The sequence below is a fragment of the Heterodontus francisci genome, chromosome 1 (genome assembly GCF_036365525.1).
Source record: "Heterodontus francisci isolate sHetFra1 chromosome 1, sHetFra1.hap1, whole genome shotgun sequence".
Classification (NCBI taxonomy): domain Eukaryota; kingdom Metazoa; phylum Chordata; class Chondrichthyes; order Heterodontiformes; family Heterodontidae; genus Heterodontus; species Heterodontus francisci.
In genome coordinates this window covers 62,938,805-62,958,799 of record NC_090371.1, presented here as the reverse complement: position 1 = coordinate 62,958,799, position 19,995 = coordinate 62,938,805, and the positions used below count along the sequence as shown (strand labels likewise).

The window sequence follows — 19,995 nt, the reverse complement described above, 5'->3', positions numbered from 1 at the left end:
AAGGGAGCAGGTCATACTAAATTCAATGATTTAATTCTGGTTAATTACTAATCTGATAGTCAGGAAACCTCTTGCAAATAATTTGATACTAAGGGAGAGTCTAAAATGAGGTTTTACATTTTAGTATGAAAAGCTTCCAAGGGACAAGGAAAGAAAGGGTTTATGAAGGCAAGTTGCATAGACGAGCCTTTGAAAAACCTTGAGAGAAGATTAAGGCCCCAATCTTGAGGTGTTTAGGACAATTAAAGAAGTTGATTGGGTAAATAGAGATAAACTGTTTCCTTTAAAGGAATTCAGAACAGGGGTGTGGGAGCATTAAAAGTTCTCCCTGTGTCTGCGTGGGTTTTCTCCGGGTGCTCCGGTTTCCTCCCACAAGCCAAAAGACTTGCAGGTTGGTAGGTAAATTGGCCATTATAAATTGCCCCTAGTATAGATAGGTGATAGGGAAATATAAAAACAGGTGGGGATGTTTGGTAGGAATATGGGATTAGTGTAGGATTAGTATAATTTGGGTGGTTGGTCGGCACAGACTCGGTGGGCCGAAGGGCCTGTTTCAGTGCTGTATCTCTAATCTAATCTAAACAGATTAGAGATTGGTTATTCAGGTGTGATTTTCTGGAAGCAGTTCCTCACCACTAGTAGTGGAAATCTGTTCTTCCCCCAAAAAAGTTGATGAGGCTAGGTCAATTGAAAATTTTAAAACTGAGTTTGATAGATTTTTATTAGGCAAAGTTATTAAGGGTTACGGAACCAAGGTGGGTAGATGGAGTTGAGTTGCAAATCTGCCAACATCAGACTGAATGGAACAGGCTCGAGGGTCTAAATGGCCTACTCTTGTTGCAATGTACCTAATATCCAATAGTCTAAAAATCTAGATTATAAAGGAAAATCTGGATGAAGTGATAAAGCTAAATAATATAAAAACAAGAAATGCTGGAACCACTCAGCAGGTCTGGCAGCATCTGTGGAAAGAGAAGCAGAGTTAACGTTTCAGGTCAGTGACCCTTCGGAACTAGCAAATATTAGAAATGTCAAAGGTTATAAGCAAATGAGGTGGGGGTGGGGAAAGAGATAACAAAGGAGAAGGTGTAGATTGGACAAGGCCACATAGCTGACCAAAAGGTCATTGAGCAAAGGCAAACAATAGTGTTGAAAGACAAAGCATTCGTACAGATAGTGTGTTAACGGACTGAAGATTGAACAGCAGCAAGTAAAAACATGGAAAAAAAACAGTGGATAAGCAAACTGAACAAACTAAGATGAAATGAAGTAAACAAAACAAAAAATTAAAAATAAAAGTAAAATGAGGGGCCCATCATGCTGTGAAATTATTGAACTCAATGTTCAGTCCGGCAGGCTGTAGTGTGCCTAATTGGTAAATGAGATGCTGTTCTTCGAGCTTGTGTTGATGTTCAGTGGAGCACTGCAGCAAGCCCAGGATAGAGATGAGAGCAGGGGGGAGTGTTGAAATGGCAAGCAACCGGAAGCTCAGGGTCCTGCTTGCAGACTGACTGGAGGTGTTCCGCAAAGCAGTCGCCCAGTCTGTGTTTGGTCTCCCCAATGTAGAGGAGACCACATCGTGAGCAGCGAGTACAGTATACTACATTGAAAGAAATACAAGTAAATAGCTGCTTCACCTGAAAGGAGTGTTTGGGGCCTGGGATAGTGAGGAGAGAGGAGGTAAATGGGCGGGTATTGCACCTCCTGCGATTGCAGGGGAAGGTGCCATGGGACGGGGACGAGGTGGTGAAGGTAATGGAGGAGTGGACCAGGGTGTCGCGGAGGGAACGATCCCTTCGGAATGCTGACTGGAAGGGAGGGAAAGATGCGTTTGGAGGTGGCGGAAATAGTGGAGGATGATCCTTTGGATATGGAGGCTGATGGGGTGGAAAGTGAGGATTAGGGGAATCGTATCACGGTTCTGGGAGGGGAAGGAGTGAGGGTAGAGGTGCAGGAAATGGACCGGACACGGTTGAAGGCCCTGTCAACGACAGTGGGGGGGGGGGGAAATCCTCGATTTGAAGAAAAAGGAGGTCATATCAGAAGCACAGTCATAGAAGGTAGCATCAGAGCAGATGCTTCTGAGACGGAGAAACCGAGTTTCGCTGCTCACAATGTGATCTCCTCAACATTGGGGAGACCAAACGCAGACTTGGTGACCGCTTTGCGGATCATCTCCGCTCAGTCCGCAAGTAGGAACCTGAGCTTCCAGTTGCTTGCCATTTCAACACTTTTTTTTTTTTTCCCCCCCACCCCCCAGCTCTCATGCTCACATCTCTATCCTGGGCTTGCTGCAGTGTTCCACTGAACATCAACACAAGCTCGAGAAACAGCATCTCATTTAGGCACACTACAGCCTGCCAAACTGAACATTGAGTTCAATAATTTCAGAGCATGACGGGGGCCCCCCATTTTACTTTTATTTTTAGTTATTCTTTTTTTACATTTTTTACAATTTTTTTTTTTTTTTTGTTTCATTTCATAGTTTGTTCAGTTTGCTTACCCACTTTTTTTTTCATGTTTGTACTTGCTGCTGTTCAATCCTCAGTCTGTTAACACCCTATCTGTACTAATGCTTTGTCTTTCAACATACCATTCACATATTGTTTGCCTTTGCTCCATGACCTTTTGGTCAGCTATGTGGCCTTGTCCAATCTACACCTTCTCCTTTTTGTTATCTCTTGCCCCACCCCCGCCTCACTTGCTTATAACCTTTTGACATTTCTAATATTTGCGAGTTCTGAAGAAGGGTCACTGACCTGAAACATTAACTCTGCTTCTCTTTCCACAGATGCTGCCAGACCTGCTGAGTGGTTCCAGCATTTCTTGTTTGTATTTCAGATTTCCAGCATCTGCAGTATTTTGCTTTTAAGCTAAATATATGTTCATTATTGACTAAGACCTACTGATTTATGCTAAATGTTGTGTGAAAGATTACCATTGAGTGTACATCATGATCAGCAGTGACAAAAACAAACATCAAATAATTAGGGTAATTGGGTGGAGGTCCCAAATCAATTGATAGCCAGCAAATTGTCCCCAGTTTGCAACAACTTGGTATTTACACTAAGAGGTCTCGGGACGGCTGATCTGAGAAGTCAATATCTGAAGGATGGAGATAAAAGTAGATGAATATTTGGCGCAGGAATCTTCATCAGAACTTTGCAGTTGCAGCATTTGTGAGGTTCATGCTCAAGTTACACTATTTACATGAGCCACAGCTTTACATGTTTCCATACCATATCTGATGTATCATCAAGCATCCCTACATGATTGATGAAGTAGGATCGTGTCCCTTTATTGTATTGTCTCTTTTTGCTTTCAGGCTTCTCTTTTGTTGAATTTCTAATCTGAAAAGAGCTAAGTTGAAATCTTACAGTATATAGAAGAGCAGGACCATTTCAATTCATCTGGATGTCTGTAAAACAAATTGCAGTTAACTCCCTAAATCCCTTAATTGATTTCCTTGTCAAATGCCTTTCCAATTACCTCTTATAATTATCACCTTTGCCTCCCTGGCAGTCCATAAGCACATGTTCACCACACTCTGTGTCATTGTAGCTCTAGTTTCATCCCTCCCTATCATTCTAACTTGTGGAGCCATTAGAGCTTCTCTCCTTTCAGCTTGTTGAAATCCTAAAGGATCTTGAATCTTATATACTATTATGGTTTTTGTCTGTCCACACTTTTTTCTGGTTGATGGGTTGAATTGGTGGGTGGAGCCAGCACACAGCAGAAAGTTTATTGGCCACATTTTGAACTGAGGGAAGTAGGTGAGTTGTGCAAATGTAAACTCTTTTTTTTTTGGCATTTAGATTTGGCTCCAGATAAGAGATCAGGTCTAAGTGAATATGCTGAAGGCTTTCACATGTACAGCGAGAAGTGAGTTTAGTATGCAGTCGCAAGACTAATATAAAATTGAGGGAGACTGGAATCGAGTATAGTCAATGTAATACAGGGTTTCTAAGTACTGGTTTGTGGAGTGTTTTCTCAAGTCCACTGAAGTTTTGCACCTGTGGTCTGATAGTTAAGTTAGTTAGTTGACTAGATATTGTAGCGTGTGTTGAGTGGCAGTTTTTGATCCATTCAATACAAGGCTCCTGGTTCTATCTGTTCACAACTCTTTTGGCGTATAGATTTGACTCCAAACGAGATCAGGTCTACAATGAATATATTCTGGGTTTTCACGTACCGTAAGAGGTCTTCTGAGAAAATGTTGGACAGACTGGGCTTGTTTGAACTGGAGTTTAGAGTGAGGGGAGACTTGATTGAATTATATAAGATCCTGAACGGTCTTGACAGGGTGACTGTGGAGGGGATGTTTCCTCTATGGGTGAGTCCAGATCTAGGGGGCACTGTTTGAAAATTAGGGGTCGCCCTTTTAGGATGGAGACTAGGAGAAATTTTTTTTCTCTCAGATGGTTGTGCGACTTTCGAATTCTCTGCCGGTGGAGGTGGGGTCGCTGAGTATTTTTCAGGCGGAGATAGATTCTTGTTAGGCAAGGGAATCAAAGATTATCGGGGGTAGATGGGAATGTGGAATTGGAGACAGAAACAGATAAGCCATTATCCTATTAAATGGCTGAGCAGGCTCGATGGGCTGAATAGCCTACTTCTAATTCGTATGGTAAGAGGTAAGTTTGGGTACCCACTCACGATACTATAATTTAAATTTGAGGGATGCAGAGGCAAAGTTTAATCACTAATACCAATAGCAAGAGATTGAGGTTAAATATAGCCAATAGTATGCGAGGAAGGGATGGAGGTGAAGGAAGAGGGGATGGGATTGGAATGGTATGGATGGGGATTTAAAGTACTGTTGCAGTAAAGATAAAAATTTCACCGCAAATGTTTTGCAGGTCTCTGCTAGTGCCTCAGTGAATATTCCTGCAATCCTTTCTTTAAGTAAGAAAGAACTTGCATTTATTCTCTTGTATTCTGTGAACAGTGTTGAAATAGGTAAGGAAGTTTGAAAGAAATCGAGTAGTCTTAATAGACTCAAAACTAAAAATCAGTGCAGCAAAGCCAATAGAAAGTTGCAGGTGGCGGTCCCATGTGTCTGCTGCCCTTGTCCTTCTAGGTGGTTGTGGGTTTGGAAGATGCTGTCGAAGGAGCCTTGACGAGTTGCTGCAGTGCATCTTGAAGGTGGTATACACTGCTGCCAATGTGTGTTAGTGGTGGAGGGAGCGAATATTCAAGATGGTGGATGGGATGGCAGTCAAGAGTGCTGCTTTGTACAGGGTGGTGTTGAGCTTGAGTGTTATTGCCTCTCCAGGCAAGCGGAAAGTATTCCATCACACTTCTGACTGGTGCCTTGTGGATGGTGGAGAGGCTTTGGGGAGTCAGGTGAGTTACTCACTGCAGAATATCCAACTTCTGAGCTGCTCATGTAGCTACAGTATTTATGTGCTGTTCCAGTTAAATATCTGGTCCAATGTCATGATCTTGTGCTATGGTGCCCTTTGTACCAGAGAACTTAATAGTCAACAAATGTTTTTTTTATTTGAGATACAGGACTGAAACAGGCCCTTCTGCCCACTGAGTCTGTGCCGACCATCAACCACCCATTTATACTAATCCTACATCAATCCCATATTCCTGCCACATCCCCATCTTCCCTTAATTCCCCTACCACCTACCTACACTGGGGGCAATTTTATAATGGCCAATTTAACTATCAACCTGCAAGTCTTTGGTTGTGGGAGGAAACCGGAACACCCGGCGAAAAACCACGCGGTCACAGGGAGAACTTGCAAACTCCGCACAGGCAGTACCCAGAATCAAACCTGGGACGGTGGAGCTGTGAGGCTGCAGTGCTTGCCACTGTGCCACCCACCACTGCGCTACTGTGCCGCTTTTTAAAGCATAAATTGCTGTGTTAAGCATATCTGGTAATTAGTTTTGCATACAACACTGGTCCACAAAGAGCAAATGAGATGTATGACCAGTTGATCTGGTCTGATAATTTTGGTTGAGATGTTTGTAGATCAGGGCACCAGAAGCACTGTGCCTTTCTTGAAAAAATATCATGGAACAGTATCTTTCATATGCCTGAACAGGCAACTAGCACCTTGTTTTAATGCCTCATCTGAATGACGGTCCCACAGATAATGCAGCATTCTGCACTGCAGTGTCAGGGTAGATTATATACTGATGTCCTGGACTGAGACTTGAATACACAATTTTGATGACTCTGGCAAGTACGATCACTGAGTTAAGCTGCCACAGTAAAAAAAAAAAAAATCAATTATCATAGTCTCCGTACAGCTCAAGTGTCTATCAATTAGTCAAGTAGCCCTTTGCCATACCTTTTTTCCAATGTCATGTTGCCATTGTAACATGGTGACCAAACAGCATGCAGTAATCAATATTGATCCAAACCAGTGCTAGACTTAGTATTACATTCTGTGATTTATCTTTGATTCTATAGGTTACACATCCAAGTTTCAAGCTGTTCCTCAAAACCCTCAAGTGCTCTAATGTCAGTTTCCATAGGGATGCTTGTGATTCCTAATTCTGTTTCAGCCGCCATTGATGTTTACTACTTTGTACTAATCAGCACATTTTACTTTAACTGTTGTTCTCCCCTACCATCTTTGGTTGGCCTGTTAAGGGGCAATGTCACACCAATTTGCTTTGTTGAAAGATAATTTTCTTTAATCCACTGACTGGAGATCTGAATTTATATTTTTTGAAGAAATTTAAAAAAGAACAGATGAAAAAGATGACTGCTGGTAGCTTAGGTTTGCAATACTGTATCTTGCATTGCAAGGCCTAGGAGGAAGGAGACTAAATGTCTGCTCATTTCCCAGCAAGAACCAAAACCCAGGAAGTTGAAGGGAACTACATGTTCTTTTTAGCAAAAGAAACACTGCTACCATGTTTGCATCACTGGGTGACAATCATGTGACAAACCCCTCCCCATCTGTGGTTTTAAGCTTGTCTTTCTGCAGCAGAGAAGAGAAGCTTCTGGACTCTGACACGAGCAGGCCCAAGTGGGGGGCATCCCTCTCCTTCCATTTCTCCTTACAAGCTTTGAACTCTGCCTGTTGACTGACCATCTCTGCATACTCTGGCTATAATCATCAGAAACCCCGTTGGAGGAGATCATCTGCATCGCAGTCTGCAAGAGACCCAATGAACCAGTCATTTACCTCTTCAAATTAAAAGCCTCAGGCCAACCAAATGCAGCTAGAAGCCAGCCGAATCACCAAACCTTATAGACTGTATACCCCATTTTTTTTTTTCTATGGACTTAACTCAACCAATCTACCTTTCCCCACTCTGTAACCTCTTTGTGTGTCTGTAAACCTCTAGTGTGCGAGTGTGAATGAAGTTGGTGCATAGTTTATTTTTATTCGGTTTAGGTACAATAAAGTTAACCTCTTTGTTAAACTCAAGAAAACCTGTCCACTTGGTTGTTCTTATGATCATAGCAAGTAAGTAATCAAACACCTACTGAATTGGCCAGTAAATCCACTTTAAGAAAGAATTAAACCTGTTGTAGTTAAACAAGGAGAGGGAAAAGTGGAAATTCCTTTGACCCTTCCTCACTTGACCATAGCAGCTAGCGTTCCTGCCTTTCCCGGTTCTGATGAGTCTGCACCTAAAACATGAACCCATCTTTTCTCCTATTAGATGCTGATGGACATGCTGTGTACTTCCACAGTTCTGATGCCATTTAAGATTTTCTTTTCCTTTTTATGTCTACTTATTCAGTATTATCCCTGATAGTGAAATTACAGGAGGTGGCAAACTATCCTTTCTAATGAGATATGCAACTCAATTATCACCAGTCAATTTTATCAAGGGCCATAATGCATCTATCACATCTTTCTTAAGTTGCACTGAGAGAACTGGACAAAGTCCTTGGCTAGACGAATTTATCTCTGCTCCCTACTCTGGGTCTGGTATTTGTCTCCAACCTGTTATTGTGCAGAGTTCTCTTCGCTTCTGTCAGTCATAGTATCAGTAAAAATATCAGAGGGCAATACATGCATATTGAGAGGTAGCATTGATAATGTTATTGATCAGGTTATTAGAAAATGGATTTAAACAAGTTTTAAAATCAAGTGTGCTGTAAGTTATGGTAAAATAGAGCCGTGCGGGATAACAAATTGCTTACGCTGTGAGTTATAGTTACAGGTTGTAAAATAAATAATTTGAATTGTGAAAATACTGTAATTAGATGGTAAATCATTGAAATTGTATAAAATAAAATTTTTTAATTTAAGACAAAATGGGTTTAGAAGAAAGTAATTGACAGTATATGTCAATCTCCAGCACAAGGCGAACAAATGGTTAAAGAATCTCTGGGTAATTAAGGGACTGCAGGAGGTGCTGTGAGCATAGTGTTAGGTTTTAACAGCCCAGAAGTAAATGCTGCACATTCTATCTAGAGAACTAAAATATAAGGGCGTAAAAGTCGTGCATCAGCTATACAGAGCCCTGGTTAGGCCATATTTGGTGTACTGTGAGCACTTCTGGGCACCACACCTTAGGAAGCATATAATGGTCTCGGGGAGGGGGGGAGTGCACCATAGATTTATCAGAATGATGCATTGACTCCAAAGGTTAAGTTATAAGGAGAAATGAAGCCAAATAGGGTTGTATTTTCCTGGAATTTAGAAGGTTAACGGGTGATTTGATTGAAGCTTTCAAGATATTAAGGGGAATGGGTAGTTTCTCTCTACTCTATTGCCATGGATTTGGGAGTCTAGGACTAGGCAGCATAGTCTAAAAATTAGAACCAATTAGGAAACTCTTCTATACACAAAGGCTGGTCGACATTTGGAATTCTCCTCTGCAAGCTGCAATTGATGCTAGATCAGTTGTTAATTTTAAAACAGAGATTGTTAGATTTTTGTTAACCCAACAGGTATTGAGATATGGAGCAAAAGTCAGATAAATTGAGGTTAGATTGCAGATCCGTCATGATCTAAATAAATGGCAGAACAGGCTTGAGGGGCGAAAGTGCATACTCCTTTTTTTCATAAAGTGGATAGAATAGGGGCATCTAAAAGGGGGAAGTGAAAACACAATCAATTTGAGAAGTAAACAGTGACTTCTTAATATGGCATGCGAAGCAGAGGTTAAAAACATAAAGAAATAGGAGCAGGCCTGCTCCACCATTCAATATGATCATGACTGATCTTCGGTTTCAACTCCACTTTTCTGCCCGCTCCCCATATCCCTTGATTCCCCGAGAGACCAAATATCTGTCTATCTCAGCCTTAAATATATTCAACAATGGAGTATCCACAACCCTCTGGGATAGAGAATTCTGAAGATTCACAAGAAATTTCTTCTCGTCTCGGTCCTAAAGGATCGACCCCTTATCCTGAGGCTGTTCTCCAATGTTTTAGATTCCCCAGCCTTGGGGAAACAACCTTGCAGTGTCGACCCTGTCGAGCAAGCCCTGCAGAATCTTGTATGTTTCAATGAGATCATCACTAGTTCTTCTGAACTCCAGAGAATGTAGACCCAGTTTACTCAGCTTCTCATAGGACAACTCTCTCATCCCAGGGACCAATCTAGTGAACCTTTGCCATACCGCTTCCAATGCAAGTATATCCTTCCTTAAATATGGAGACCAAAACTCTCTGCACAGTATTGCAGGTGTGGTCTCACCAAAACCCTGTACAAGTGTAGCAAGATGTCTTTATTTTTATACTCCAATCTCTTTGCAATAAAGGTCAACATACTATTTACCTTCCTAATTGCTTGCTGTACCTGCATGCTAACTTTGTTCATTTTGCAAGTACACCCAAGTCTCTGTCAACATCAACATTTGCAAGTTTCGCACCTTTTTTTCAAAAAAAAAGAATATTCTGCTTTTCTGTTCTTAACTACCAAAGTAAATGACCTCACACTTCCCCACATTATACTCCATCTGCCACCATGTTGCCCACTCACTTAACCTGCCTCTTTGTATCCTCTTCGCAGCTTACATTCCAACCTAGCTTTGTATCATCAGTGAACTTAAGATACATTACTCCAGTCTCTTTTTGTCTGTTAATATAGATTGTAAATAGCTGAGGCCCCAGCACTGATCCTTTCGGCACTCCACTAGTTACAGCCTGCCAAATTGAAAATGCCCCTTTTTATCCCTAATGTTTTCTTTGGCTGTGTGACAAATGGTACATGTACTTTGTTGCCTACTGACGTATTCATGGAAATTTGGTCATGTGATGTCTGATCACATGATAGTCAGACTATCACATGACTCTACTATCCTCACACCAGCAATGAAACAGTGTGTTGTGAATGACTAGTGGAGGTGGTTGTGTGGATGGACAGGGAGAGAACAGCAGGGCTGATGACGCAGTTTGGTTGGAAAGCATGACAGCCAGGTTACTATGCATGCACAAATCACGCATACAAGGTTCTCAGCACTCTGGACCAGTTGCACAAACAGGGAGATGGAAGTTAGGAACCCTATTTATAAACTTCCTGAATTGTTTTAACAACTTGGCAGTGAATGAAAATGTTAATAGTACAGTTGAATTAATAGTGTAATTGCATTTGCCACGGATTAAAACTTAGAGGAAAGATGCACACCATGTTTTAGATTTAACTACTGTTCAGGTAAGGAGGGTTCGAAAGGCCTGTCCTTGTCCCTCCTTGTTTGATTGCAGCAGGATATGGTTCCTTTTTAAACAGTGGATATGCTTATCAATTCAGTGAGCATTTTGTGCTATGATCATCAACCAATCGGACAGGTTTTCTTGAGTTTAAACAAGAAAGAGGTTAGTTTATTGTACTTAAAACCAAAACCCAATCTAAGTGAAATAATAAACTACACTCCAACTTTAACACACATGCACACACATACAAGAATCTCTCACACACAAAAAGGTTAGAGTGAAGAATCGATTTGATTGGATTATAATGCAGAGCAAAAAATATATATACAGTTGAAGTCTGGCAATTCAATTGTCTTCTAGCTGAACTCGTCCTGAGGTTTCTGGCTGGTAGAGGTGGCCACCTGGTTCAGGGCTTTCCTGGAGACATTAATGTAGATGTATGTCTCCCCAGGGTCTCTGCCTGCAGCAATGATAGACTTGGATGCTTTGCAGCCTGCAGGTAGGGCTTGAACTTGGATCATTGCCTGGAGGGAGAGAGACAGACCCCCACTTGGGTCCTACACTGGTTAAACTCAGATGCTTGTCCGTTGTAGCCAAAAGAAACTCCAAGTTTTCCCACAAATGGAGAGACTCACATGATTGTCCAGTGTATTCTGTCTTTTGCATCTTGATTAGTTCAAGTCTTAAGAATTCCAGTCTCTCTCTTGGGTCCCATTGTTTCATTGTTTGCCCTTTTGAGGTTTGTCTGCACCAGTGTTAATGGGCCAAGATGGCTTTGAATGTCTTGTTAATGGAGGTAAAGTAGGTAGTTCATTCAAAATTAACAAGCCATTGTTCTAGTGGGAGGTTAACCAGATATTCTTCACCTTGATACCCAAAAGAAAGAAAGATACCTTGAATGTGAGGTATTTCAATGTAAAGTGCAGTGGCCATTTTAGCTGCTTTCTTTTGAAAAGTTTAATTCAGGTTTCCAACCGATGGATTAAAAATAATCATTTTGGCATAGCATGTTGTTCATGACACTACGCTGGAATGGTGAATACTGCATGGGGAACACTCTGCCCAGGGAAGTAGTGGGGCGGAGGAGAGGGGGCATGTAGAATGGGAGAAATCAAAGGGAGAATTGAATAGGCATGCAAAGGAGTAGATGACTGAGAGCTTAGATTATTTTTTTGGACTAGACAACTTTAAAGTCTTTTATGGTTCTGTGCTTTCCTATATTTCTATGTCCTTCAGACTAAGAACAAAATTAACAAATTTTATCTCTGAAATTATAAAATAGCAAGTGTGAAACTGAGAAAAGTTAACAAGATGATTAAGTGGGATATGTAATACAGAAAATGAAATTAAGTAATAAAAACAAAAAATGCTGGAAATACTGAGCAGGTCTGGCAGCATCTGTGGAGAGAGAAGCAGAGTTAACGTTTCAGGTCAGTGACCTTGCATCAGAATTGAATAAAGGTCACTGACCTGAAACGTTAGCTCGGCATCAGTGGAGAGAGAAGCAGCCAGACCTGCTGAGCATTTCCAGCATTTCTTGTTTTTGTTTCAGATTTCCAGCATCTGCAGCATTTTGCTTTTATTATCGAATTATTTTAAGGTTGCTTTAAGGTATGTGGAAACAGAAAAATATGAATTTAGACAGCAGTGACTTGTTAAATAAGCATTACACAATCCAAAGGTAAAGCAGAAGAATTCTATGATGCAAAGAAATTGTTATGAAGATTGAGTCATGCAAAATTCAATTGTAGATAATGTGGCAAGTCTTAGCTTCTCTGGAGATGTTTGATAAAGTTCTCCACAATATTTCGAGCCAAATTAAGGCATGTGCACTTGGGTGCAATGTCATGAAATAGTAAAAAAAAAAAAACTGGTTGGGAGGCAATGTCGTGATGGATAGGGTCGGGACTTGAGAACTTGTATCTCAAGTTCCTCTGTACTGACTGCTATTTCTGGCGAACTGAACATACAAATTAAGAGTAGGCCACTCAGCCCCTCGAGCTTGCTCCGTCATTCAACAAGATCATGGCTGATCTGATTTGTAACCTTGACTCCACATTCCTGCTGACCCCAGATAACCTTTCACCCCCTTGCTTATCAAGGCTGTATCTACTTCTGCTTTAAAAAACATTTTAAAGACTACTTCTACTGCCATTTTGAGGAAGAGAGTTCCAAAGACTTACGACCCTCTGAGAAAAAAATTTCATCTGTTTTAAATGGGCGACCCCTTATTTTTAAATAGTGACCCCTAGTTCTAGATTCTCCCACAAGGGGTAACATCTTTTCAACATCCACCCTGTCAAGACCCCTCCGGATCTTGTATGTTTCAATCAAGTCGCCTCTTGCTCTTCTAAATTCCAATGGATACAAGTCTAGCCTGTCCACCCTTTCCTCATAAGACAACCTGTCCATTCAGATATTAGTCTGGCAAAGCTTCTCAACTGCTTTCAACACATTTACATCTTGCCTTAAATAAGTAGACCAATACTGTACACAGTACTTCACATGTGGTCTCACCAATGCCCTGTATAACTGAAGCATAACCTCCCTACTTTTGTATTCAATTCCCCTCGCAATAAACAATAACATTCTATTAGCTTTCCCAATTACTTGCTGAAGCTGCATACTAACCTTTTGTGATTCATGTACTAGGACACTCTGATCCCTCTGCATCCCAGAGCTCTGCAATTTCTTAGCATTTAGATAATGTGCTTTTTTATTCTTCCTGCCAAAATGGACAATTTGACATTTTCCCACATTATACTGCACTTGCCAGATCTTTGTCCACTCAATTAATCTATCTATATCCCTTTGTAGCCTCTTTATGTCCTCCTTCACAAGTTACTTTCCTACCTATCTGTGTGTTATCAGCAGATTGAGCAACCATACCTTTTGGACCCTTCATCCTTGTCATTTTATATAAATTGTAAAAAGTTGAGGCCCCAGCACTGATCCCTCTGGCACACCATTCATCACATTTTTGCCAACTAGCAAATGACCCTTTATGCCTACTGTTTCCTGTTAGCTTGCTAATCTTCTAATCATGCCAGCATGTTACCCCCTACACCATGAGCTTTTATTTTCAGTAATGAGCTTTGATGTGACACCTTTATCAAATGCCTTCTTGAAATCTAAGTACAGTCGTCCAACAGTTCCCCCTTTATCCACAGCATGTTGCTACTTCAAAGAATTCCAATAAATTGGTCGAATACGATTTCCCTTTCACAAAACCATGTTGCCTCTGTCTGATTACCTTGAATTTTTCTAAGTGCCTTGCTATAACATCTTTCATAATAGCTTCTAACATTTTCATTAAGACAGATCACCGGCGCAGTGGTTAGCACTGCAGCCTCACAGCTCCAGTGACCCTGCATTCAATTCTGGGTACTGCCTGTGTGGAGTTTGCAAGCTCTCCCTATGTCTGCGTAGGTTTCCGCCGGGTGCTCCGGTTTCCTCCCACATGCCAAAGACTTGCAGGTTGATAGGTAAATTGGCCATTATAAATTGCCCCTGGTATAGGTAGGTGGTAGGGAAATATAGGGACAGGTGGGGATGTGGTAGGAATATAGGATTAGTATAAATGGGTGATTGATGGTCGGCACAGACTCAGTGGGCCGAAGGGCCTGTTTCAGTGCTGTATCTCTAAACTAAACTAAACATTAAGCTAACTGGCCTGTAGTTTCCTGCTTTCTGCCTTCCTCCCCTTTTTGAATAAAGGAGTTACATTGGCGATTTTCCAATCTAAAGGAACCTTCCCCAAATCTAGGGAATTTTGGAAAATTAAAATCAATGCATCAACTATCTCACTAGCCACTTCTTTAAGACCCTTGGGTGAAGTCCATCAGGACCTGGGGACTTGTCAGCCCGCAACTCCAACAATTTGCTCAGTACCACTTCTTTGATTGTAATTCTCCTGAGTTCCTGCTTCCACTGCGTTTCCCTAGTTACAGCTATTTCTGGGATCCTCTTGCATCCTCTATAGTGAAGACTGGTGCAAAATACCAGGATACAGTTAATTAGCCAAGGAGAGGGGATTTGTGTCTTGGGCTTGAGTATTGTTTACCATTCCAATAAATAGATTAGTTTGCATAATTAGTTGATTATTTATCATCAGGTGAGCTGAGAGTGACTGCCCTTGACATCAAGGCAACATTTGATGATGCATCAAGGAGCCCTAGCGAATCTGGGGGAAAAACGCTCCACTGGTTGGAGTCATACCTAGCGCAAAGGAAGATGGTTGTGGTTGTTGGAGGTCAATCATCTCAGTCCCAGGCATCACTGCAGGAGTTTCTCAGGTTAATATCCTGGGCCCAACCATCTTCAGCTGCTTCATCAATGACCTTCCCTCCATTATAAGGACAGAAGTGGGAATGTTTGCTGATGAGTATGCAATGTTTAGCACCATTTGTGACTCCTCAGATACTGAGGCAGCCCATGTCCATATGCAACAAAACCTGGACAACATTTCAGGCTTGGGCTGGAAAGTGGCAAGTTACATTTGCACCACAAGTGCAAGGCAATGACCATCTCAAACAAGAGAGAATCCACCTATCTCTCCTTGATGTTCAGTGGCATTGCCATCACTGAATCCCCTGACATTGAATGTCAAGGGGAGATGATCTCTCTTGTTTGAGATGGTCATTGCCTGGCACTTGTGTGGTGTGAATGTTACTTGCCACTTATCAGCCCAGGATGTTGTCCAGGTCTTGCTGCATATGGGCTGCTTCAGTATCTGAGGAGTTGCGAATAGTGCTGAACATTTGTGCCATCTTCAGCGAACATCCCCACTTCAGAACTTCATGATGGAGGGAAGGTCATTGATGAAGCAGCTGAAGATGTTGGGCTTAGGACACTACCCTGAAGAACTCCTGTAGTGATGTGCTGGGATTGAGATGATTATCCTCCAACAACCACTACCATCTTCCTTTTGCGGCAGGTATGACTCCAACCAGTGGAGAGTTTTCCCCCTGATTCCAATTGACTCCAGTTTGCTAGGGCTCCTTGATGCCACACACTATCAAATGTTGCCTTGATGTCAAGGGCAGTCACTCTGACCTCACCTGACTGGATGTGGCAGGACTGCAGAGCTTTGATCTGATCCATTTGTGTGGAATCACTTAGCCCTGTCTAGTGCATGCTGCTCAGCAGTTTAACTCTTCTGTCCGTGTTTGGACCAAGGCTGTAATGAGATAATGAGCTGAGTGGCCCTGATGGAACCCAAATTAAGCCTCTGTGAGCAGGCTTTTGCTGAGCAAGTGCCATTTGATAGAAGTCGTCAACTGTGCTATCATTTTGTTGATTGGGAGTAGGGCAGTAATTGGTCATATTGGATTTGTCCTGCTTTTTGTGCACCGGTCATAACTGGGCAATTTTCCACATTGCCGGGTAGTTGTCAGTGTTGTAGCTGTACTGGAACAGCTTGGCTAGGGGCGTGGCTAGTTCTGGAGCACAAGTCTTCATTACTATTGTCAGAATGTTGTCAGGGTCTGTAGCCTTTGCAGTATCCAGTGCCTTCAGCTGTTCCTTGAAATCCCATGGAATAAATCAGATTGACTGAAGACTGGCCTCTGTGATGCTCGTGACCTCAGGAAAAGGCCGAGAAGGATCATCCATTCGGCACTTCTGGCTGAAGATGGATGCAAATGCTTCAGCCTTGTCTTTTGCACTGATTTGCTGGCCTCCCCCATCGTAGAGGATGGGGATGTTTTGTGGAGTCTCCTCCTCCTGGTAATTGTTTAATTGCCCATCACCACTCATGACTGGATGTGGCAGGACTGCAGAGCTTTGATCTTATCTGTTGGTTGTGGAATCGCTTAGGCCTGTCTAGTGCATGCTGCTTCTGCACTCTGGCATGCCAGTAGTCCAGGGTTGTAGCTTCACTGGGCTGACACCTGATTTTTAGGTATGTCTGGTGCTGCTCCTGGTATGCCCTCTTGCACTCTTCATTGAATCGGGATTGGTCCCCCGGCTTGATGGTAATGGTAGGGTGGGGGATATGTTAGGCCATGAGGTTGAATACAATTCTGCTGCTGTTGATGGCCCACAGCGCCTATGGATGTCCAGTTTTGAGTTGCTAGATCTGTTCAAAATCTATCCCATTTATCACTGTTAGTGCCACACACCATGATGGTGGGTACCCTCTGTGCAAAGATGGGATTTGTCTCCACAAGGACTATGTGGCGGTCACTCCTACCAATACTGTCATGAACAGATGCATCTGTGACAGGTAGATTTGGTGAAGATGAGGTCAAGTAGTTTTTTTCCCTCTTGGTTCCTTCACTGCCTGCCACAGATCCAGTCTAGCAGTGATGTCCTTTATGAACTCTACCAGTTTGGTCAATATTGGTGCTACTGAGCCACTCTTGGTGGTAGACATTGAAGTTCCCCACCCAGTGTACATTTTTTGGGTCTTGCTTTTTGGGTCCGGTGTCATTACTTCTCTTAGACTTTTGTAGTGGTTTGATACAACTGAGTGTCTTGTGAGGGCATTAAGAGTCAGCTGCATTGCTGAGTCTGGAGTCACATGTAGGCCTGACCAAGTAAGGATGGCAGATTTCCTTTCCTGAAGGAGATTAGTGAACCCGATGGGTTTTTACAATAGAATAAAAGCAAAATACTGTGGATGCTGGAAATCTGAAATAAAAACCAACGTTCTGGAAATACTTAGCGGGTCTGGCAGCATCTGTGGAGAGAAGCAGAGTTCACGTATCAAAAGAAATGATGAAAGGTCACTGACTGGAAACGTTAACTCTGCTTCTCTCTCTCCACAGATGCTGCCAGACCTGTTGAGTATTTCCAACACTTTTTTTTTTTTGTTTTTACTTTGGGTCTTTCCAATGATCGACAATGGTTTCATGATCACTACTAAACTAGCTTTTTCATTCCAGATTTATTAATTGAATTCAAATTCCACCATCTGCAGAGGGATTTGAATCCATGTCCCTACTGCATTAACCTGGGGCTCTGGGTTACTATTCTAGTGATCACTACACCACTGCCTCCCGTCAGTTGTAAAGAAGGAAATGGAAAAGTGCAAATCGACATTGACAGACTAAGGTGAAACAGTGGGAAATGAAGTTCAACCTAACAAAGAAGAATGGTAAATGGGAGTATGGTCCAAATGGAAATCTTTGGTAGTAGTTGGAGAGGAACAGTAATTTTCAAGTAATGATGTAATTTAAACATGCCTTGCAGGTGCAAAAACTGGCCTGTGGGCTGCGAAGCTTCATGAAGTATAAAATATAGCATCAGTCAAGTAATTGTTGAAGGTTAATTGAATGCAGCCAGTAACCAGTTCTGGTATAATCTTTTGCAAATCAGTCAGCTATCAGTGTCTAAGAGAGGGTAAAGTATCAGTTGGAATCAATCTTTAGAACTTTCTTTTTGAATTCTGTTGAAGGATCTCAACTGAAATGTTAACCTATCCTTCATTTTCAGATGGCGACAGGTCTGTTTTATTTCCACAGCATTTTCTATTTTGTTGTTTTGCTCATTCTACTATGACCTTTTTATTAAAACTTTGAATTTGAAGGAACAGCACAAGCTCTGCTTAGATATTAGCCTCTTAATAAAGAACAAATAGGACATCTTCATCTGTAAGAGAAGGTATTTTGTCAAAATATTTACATCATAAAAAATAAAAGTTAAACTCTAAGGAAAATCATCCTGACCCAGATCTGATTCAACTCCTGCTAATAGCAGCAGTTTTAGGGAAGGGTAATGGAAATGGAGTTGTGACTAATCTGTAGTAATTGCATGAAAAATATTTCATTTGTCTTTGTTCCCTGCAGCTATACAATATTCCAATTTGGCTTACACCACATACAGTAGGACCTTCCAGTTATATGAAGGGTACTAGATAAACGTCAATGGTGTTAGTTTGAAGCTTCGATTATTATGAAGAATTCAGAGTTTTGTGTTCAGTAATACTGTTAAAAAATATTCCAAATAAAATATAATTCAATATTATTTCTGCTGTCTGACACTGCATACTCAGCCATATCGGTGGGCCCTTATGTCTCTGAGGGTCCATACTAATGGATTGAGGGAGATGCATGGAAAAGCAATCTGCACGTGCTCTCCTGTTTTCAGATTGCTCTTTATTGGTCCCTATCCTGTAGATAGTGTAGTATGAGTTTTAGGAGTGGGTAGTTGTACCTTTTTTTTTTATATATTTGTCTGTATATATTTTTTGACACTTTTTTTGTTACTTTGTACACCACACCAATTAAAATGCGGGAAAATCATGGGATTAAGCAGCTAGGGGAAGTACAGTGCAATGCAAATTCTTTTTTTTATTAGAACAACTTAAATGGTTTCATCGGTTTCTCATGTTCTGCACACAAAAATGAATTTACCAGATATGCATATCAGTAGATTTGAGTCTATTATAGCCTATGTTGTAATCAACTTGTAAATATTAACAACAACTTGTGTTTATATAACACCTTTTAAAACAATAAAACATCACAAGGCACTTTACAGGAGCATTCTAAAACCAAGTATGACACCAAGCCACAAAAGGAGGTATTAGGTTAGATGACCAAAAACTTGGACAAAGAGGTAGTTTTTAAAAAATCCTTCAAAAGAAGAAAGTGAGATGAAGATGCAGTGAGGTGACGGAAGGGTATCTCAGAGTTTGTGGCCTAGGCAATTGAAGGCCCAGCAAGTAAAAGGGTGATAGGTGAACAGGACTTGGTGCGAGTTAAGCCGCGGGCGGCAGGGTTTTGTGTGAGCTCAAGTTTATGGAGAGTGGAATGTGGAAAACCAGCTCGGAGTGTGTTGGAATAGTCAAGTCTTAGAGGTAACAAAGGCATGAATGAACATTTCAGCAGCAGGTGAGCTGAGACAAGTGCTGAGACGGGCGATGTGACGGATGTAGAAATAGGCAGTCTCAGTGGCACAAGTATGAGGTCGCAAATTTATCTCTGGGCCAAATGTGATCGAGGTTGTGAACAGACTGGTTTAATCTCAAACTGTTGCCCGGGAGAGGAATGGAGTCGGTAGCTGGGCAATGAAGTTTGGGGTGGGACCGAAAACAATGGCATCAGTCTTCCCAGTGTTTTTAATAGGAAATTTCTGCTCATCCAGCACTGGATGTCAGATAAGCAGTACAAGGATGATACCAGAACTGAAAGGTCATACCCATTGGGAAAGATTGAACAGGGTGGGGCTTTCTAGAAAGGACAAGGCTGAGGTGTGACCTAAATTGAGGTCTTGAAGATTTAAGAAAGGGTTTGATGGGATACATATAGAGACTATATTTCCACTTATGAGGGAGACATACTAGGGCCATAAATATGAGAGTCACTAATGAATCCATAGAGAATTCAGGAGGATTCTGAGTTTCTTAGAGCAGTACGTTCTGGAACCAACCAGGGGGCAGTTTATGTTAGACTTGGTATTGTGT

At 41.7% G+C, this 19,995-nt stretch overlaps 1 protein-coding gene across 7 annotated transcripts in view; it reads left to right on the top strand.

The window, feature by feature from the left end:
* Positions 1 to 19,995, top strand: part of amacr (alpha-methylacyl-CoA racemase) — a 110,504-nt gene that overhangs the window by 9,650 nt on the left and 80,859 nt on the right. For 3 of the 7 annotated variants that reach the window (XM_068031180.1, XM_068031191.1, XM_068031236.1), the window contains exon 2: positions 17,474 to 17,685. The exons of 3 other annotated variants lie outside the window; for them this stretch is intronic. The gene's annotated coding sequence lies outside the window, so the exon portion shown is untranslated. The remainder of the gene's footprint in view (positions 1 to 17,473; positions 17,686 to 19,995) is intronic. One more of the 7 variants, XM_068031218.1, reaches the window with a different exon arrangement.